The sequence below is a fragment of the Microtus ochrogaster genome, chromosome 7, assembly GCF_000317375.1.
Source record: "Microtus ochrogaster isolate Prairie Vole_2 chromosome 7, MicOch1.0, whole genome shotgun sequence".
Taxonomy (NCBI): domain Eukaryota; kingdom Metazoa; phylum Chordata; class Mammalia; order Rodentia; family Cricetidae; genus Microtus; species Microtus ochrogaster.
In genome coordinates, this window is record NC_022014.1 from 72,404,584 (window position 1) to 72,410,798 (window position 6,215).

Genomic DNA, 6,215 nt, shown 5'->3' on the forward strand with positions numbered 1-6,215 from the left:
ACACACATGCACAGACACACATGCACACACATGCACACACACATGCACAGACACACATGCACAGACACACATGCACAGACACACATGCACACACACATGCACACACACACACACGGGGGGGAAGGGAGGGAAGAGGGAAAAAGGGAGCCCTCTCTACTTTGTATTGTATGTATATATTTTACACTGGAATTATTGGGCTCCTAGAATAATAACTCTTATCTTGAGGGAAAATTTGATCTCTCTGGAAAGAATGGCTATTTTCATAATAATGTTCTCATCCACACGGGAAGAGAAGCTACAAACAGGAAAAGTACACGGAAATTCAGAAAGCAAGGCTGAAGATGAATCTGTTTCTAGAAATCATGTGACCATACATGGCAGAGAGTCTGAGACTAAGAAAAAATAGGGTCTGTAATCCCCATGGATTAACCACTCTTTTGGTTTGATTGTGTTGTTTTTCAGTGTTTCAAGACAGGGTTTCTCTGTGTCATCCTGGCTGTCCTGGAACTCAATTTATAGACGAGGCTGGCTTCTAACTCAGAGGTCTGCTTACCTCTTCCTCCCAAGTGCTGGGACTGGTTGGATAAATCACTTTTTACAAGAGAATTTTCTAATTCCATATGGTTCTATTTACTTTTTAAAGATTTTTTTACTTATTCATTTGTTCATTTACCGTGTGTGTTTACCTTCATGTGTTATATGTACTGCATGTGTTCAGAGCCTACAGGGCCAAAATATGGTCCACATCCCCTGGCACTAGAGTCACAGGCAGCTGTAAGCCAACATGCGAGAGCTGGGAATCCATCCTGGCCCCCTACAAGAGCAGTAAATGCTCTAACTGCTAAGACATTCAGCCCCGTACTTATCTTTTGAAAAATAAAATTAGAGTGCGTTGAAATTTTTTTTTAAAAAAATTTGCAGCTTTCCCTGGAAAATATATTATATTATATTATATTATATTATATTATATTATATTATATTGATTATATTAGATTTCGATTTTATCTTCATTTTTGTTGTTGTTGCTGTGGTTTTGTTTTGGTTTGTTTTTTTGACACAAGGCTGTCCTGGAACTCACTTTGTAGGCCAGGCTGGCCTCGAACTCACAGAGATCTGCCAGCCTCTGCCTCCTGAGTGCTAGGATTAAAGGCAAGTGCCACCACCACCCAACCTCATTTCTGGTTTTGTTTTTGTTTTTTTTTTTTTAATGGATGGGCACTATCTCTGAAGTGGGAACTGTGTTTAAGACCCAAGGATTGTTTTGTTTTTTTAAGTGAATAAGACATGGTCCTGCTCACAGGATATTTCCAGTTGATGAAGAGCATGAAGCAGAATTTCTTGGAAAATGCAGGAGATGATACCGGAACAAGTGGAGGACAAAAAGCACAGAAAGGCCCAGTGGTAAGAGGCAGGGGAAGCACTGCTCCTAAAGAGACACGCGGGTAGAAAACAGCAACTGCACGCGGGCACTCCACCTGCTTCTCTCAGTTAATCCACCCCACAATTCCATGAAGTATTGCTTCTTAGTGAACGAATCCACTGGCCTCGAGAGGCTATATAACAAGCTTAAATTCATGATCTTGCTGTGCTGAAGACAGGGTTGGGACCCTTCCAGCCCAGCTCCTCCCTTCCTGCTTTAATGTTTTTCCAGGCTGGAAAACTCTGATTGGGCAGGCCTGAGGCATATGGCCATGCTAGACATGCATTCGTAACTAAGTGATTTCTGATAGAAAAGAAAATCTTCGTGTTAAAACTAGAAAAAAAAAGCAAACTGAAACTTGAGCAATCAAAATCAACATTTGTCCATTGTAAAATTTATATCAGAGGGCTGGAGAGTTGGCTCCGTGATTAAGACCACTGGCTGCTCTTCCAGAGAACCAAGTTCAATCCCCAGCACCCCATGGTGGCTCCTAACTGACTCTAATTCCGATTCCAGGGGATCTGACACTCTCCTCTGGCCTCCGTCAACACCAAGCATAGACAAGCTGCACAGACAAGAAGGCAAGCAAAATACTCAGATGTGCAGAATAAATACTTTTTCAGATACTTCAGAAATGTCGCTTTTCCTTTCTCTTGTATTGTTTGCTTCGAATAAATTTCCCATAAGTGGGAAGCCATGAGTAAAAGTGATGAGCACACTAATTGATGTTGCTCTAAAATGTCAAGTATCTTCTCAAGAAGTTTATACATATTGACAACCCGCCGCCCAGATGAACTAGGTTCACTACATTCTCTCTTGTACTGGATGCTACACATTCGTAAACCCAGACAGTTCTGTCTTCTCTGGATTCGGCAGCTACAGTTGTGTCAACTGTCCCTATTTTTAGAGTAGAAAATACAGATAACATATAAAAGTTGGCTAACCTGAAACGGAATCAACAGAAGAGCCACTGGGTGGGGTCAGGGAAGGAAGTAGAGGGACAGCTGTGCCGGTTCATGCCCAGGATGTGAAGGGACAAAGAGGCTGGTTCTATTAGAAGAGTCCAGAGCAGAAGCGCAGCCCCAGCCTGGGTTCAAATCCAAGAGGCTTCACAGATGAAATTATTACTATTATGCTCTTATGATTATTATGACTATGAGTGTTTTCCTCCGGGTATCGCATGAAAAATAGATCCCCTCCCCTTTCAGAAGATCTGAGTCTCATTCCAGTACCCAAACCACGCGGCCACAACCACTTCCAACTCTAGCTCTCCAGCTCCAGGGGTCCTCTTCTGGCCTCGCGCGCAAATTAAAAATAAAATTTAAGCATGTGTGCACATACACAAACACATAATAAAATATATTAAAAAATTAAAATACGTGTGCACATACATAAACACATAATTTAAAATAAAATTATGTCTCTGTGTGTATATATATTCAGGGAATGAGGGGTAGGGAACTGTTGACGAGTTAGCCCTACTGTGCTCCGGTATCGTCGATGTTCTTTGCTTTGTTTTGTTTTGAGCAGTAATGACACTAGTCTCCCATCCTCTACAGACAGCAGTGCACCGGCATCAAAGGTAGGGAGTCCCAGGAGCTTGACGCGCTCTTCCTTCCCGCCAGGGAACCAAGAAGATGCTGAGACCTCCACACTCCTAGAGAGGACGCTTAAGCTCCGGCGAAGGATTTCCGCCCGCCTCTCACTTCCGGTCTCGCCTTCCCCGCGCTGGTGCTTTGCGTTCGGTGGTTTCGAGTCCTTGTACTGTCTAACCCTTTGCTAGGCTCTCTCTTGAGACTGTAGGTCGCGCCTTTCCTGAGGAATCTGCACCTTTGGGATTGGGGTGCAGCAAAGGAGCGCCACATCAGCCTCCCTTTCCCTCGCCGCTGTCTTCCCGGTACCCCAAGATGTGGCCCTCTTCCCTTTCCGCTCACATCCAGATGGATTATAAAGAACAATGGTACACCCAAATTTAAAAGGATGTGGCTTGGGGCTTGTTTTTCATGAATCTAAGACAAAGATTGGCTTGTCTTTAAATAAAGCCAAGAAACTAACAGTATACGTTAGTTGGACTGGACATGAGCGGGGTGACTTGGGTCAGTGATGACGAATTAGGAGCCCAGAAAAATTGTGCGGACAGTGCGATCTACAAGGGCTGAAGGCAATGAGTGAGAGTCACAGTACCTTAGGTATGGGAGAGGAGAGTGATGATGTTAAATCCAAGGTCTCGCCAAGGAGAAATGCAACTGCCATCAGGTTGGGTTATTTAGCCAGAAGGCTTGCCTCGGTTCTGTGTTTCCCAAAGCAGCCGCTTAGCACAGGTGCTAACTGCCTACCTAACCTTTTGTGAACCCGAGTGTCTTCAGTTTGAAATGAGATGATCTGCTTTCATGCCCCACTGTGCCTGACCGCATAGGGTTACATGTTTATGTGGGCACTGGTAGGCCTTCCAATAGTTTGTGAAGACACTGTGGAATGCTTTACACAAAGAAGCTGTGCTGCGGTGTGGCCCTGAGAGGGAAATGAGAGGTGGACAAGAAGGCTTGAAGTCTGAACTAGAGTCTCCACACAAGGATAGGAAGTCACTCCTGGAAGACCTGACGTAATTAGAACTCACTCAAGTCTGCTGCTCCCCAAGCTTTCTCACCTCAAGCCTTTGAGTAATAATACCTTAGTAATATGGCTGCAGGTTTTGTTTTGTTTTGTTTTCCAGGAACAGATCTTGAAAGATGTTTGTATATAGAAATCAGTCAGCTGGGCACTTCCCTGTGTAGAAGGCATCCTCTTTTTCCCAGAAGGCATTTCACATCTACTCTTGGGAAAGCATGTAACTGGGGTTCAGTAAAAATAGCTCCCATTTTATAAACGTTTAAGAGGAAGTACCACAAGTTATAAAACATTTAGAAAGGGACATGAGGGGCCGAAGAGATGGCTCAGTGCTTAAGAGCACTTTCTGCTCTTGCAGAGAACCTAGGTTCCGTTCCCTACTCATGGTGGTTCGCACTCACAAACATGTGTAACTCCAGTTTCAGGGGATCTGATGTTCTGAAAGGACCTCTTCAGGCACTGCATGCACTGTGTGTGTGTGTGTGTGTGTGTGTGTGTGTGTGTGTGTGTGTGTGTGTCCACACACACTCATACCATACATCTACAGACAAAGAAAGGGAATGAACAAAATATCTTAGTTTTTCTTCCTCTTTGTCATTCCTCCTAAGTACATCACAGGCAGTAAATATCCGGTGTTATTGAGAAATACATAATTATCTGCAGAAAGGATGGAAATAATCACTGGGGGTGGGGGAGGGACTGTGAGCCTGACCAAGTGGAAATATTGGGTTTGTAAATGAATCAACATGGGATTGTTTTGGAAAAAAAAATCTAGAATAAATCCCACTACCTCTAAGGATACAGGAAAAAATAAAATGAGCCAGGTGGTGTCACATGCTTTTTCATCCCATCACTCAAGAGGCAGAAACAGGTGGATCTCTGAGCTGGAGGGCACCTAGAGCCACATAAGACTATCCTGCTTCAGAGGGGGGGCGGGGAGTCACAAGCTACAGAGCAGACCTGAGAAAGTAAAGTCAGGGAGATGAAAATGTTTGGTCCAGCCCAGTTAGGACTGCATTCCTCTGAAGGCTTTGATGGAACTGGAGACTTTACTTCCAAGGTAGTGCTATCTATCACATGACTGCTTGGCCCTACTCCTACAACTGCTGGCAGGAGACCTCAGTTTCCGACCACACGGTCCTCTTACACATCCTCACCACACAGCAGCTGACTCACCTGGAGTAAGAGAGGGAAACAGAAGCTGTCATAGCCTCAAAAGTCATACGTCACCTCCATAGCCTAGTGAGGAGGCATGAACATGGGACTCAGAGATCACTGGGAACTATCATGGAGGTTGGTTATGTTAAGATCATATGTCAAGCCAGGCAGTGGTGGTGCAAACCTTTAGTCCCAGCACTCAGGAGGCCAAGGCAAGCAGATCTCTGTGAGTTTGAGGTCAGCCTGGTCTACAAGAGCTAGTTCAAGGACAGGCTCCAAAACTACAGAGAAATCCTGCCTCAGAAAAAAAAATCATATGGCAATTTGTAAGTTTTCAAAATGTATTTATTCTTTTTTACCCCCAAGACAGGGTTTCTCTGTGTAAAATCTCTGACTGTCCTGGACCTTGTTTTGTAGGCCAGGCTGGCCTAGAACTCACAGAGATCTGCCTGTCTCTGCCTCCTGAGTGCTGGGATTACAAGGGTGTGCCATCAACCACCAGGCTTAAATATGTATCTATCCTTAAAGAATTATATATATGATACAATGTATTTTGGTTATATTCATCCCTGACTACTCCTACACGTCCCCCACCCACCCCCTTTTAACTTCATCTCCTCTTCTTCCTCCTCCTCATCTGACTGAGACCAGTTAATGCTCAATGTATACACATGGATGCATGCCGACTTTGTTGCCAAACATACTAGTCATGGCACAACCTCTAATTAATCAACTTCATTTCACTGGGAGAACTATACTCTCTGATAAGAAGCCCCATCTGGGGCAGCAGGATAGCTCAGTGGATAAAGGCACCTGCCATTAAGCCTGATAATCTCAGTTCAATCCCAGAAAGCCGTGTAATAGGAGCAAAGAAATTTTCACAAATTGCCCTGTGACCATATGGATGCTGTGGCATGTGTGCATACATTTAACATACATATATGCCACACACACACACACACAAATATCACCCAAAAAAGTCACAGGTTTGGCCATCTTGATAGGGATCACTCTTTTTTTTTTTTTTTTT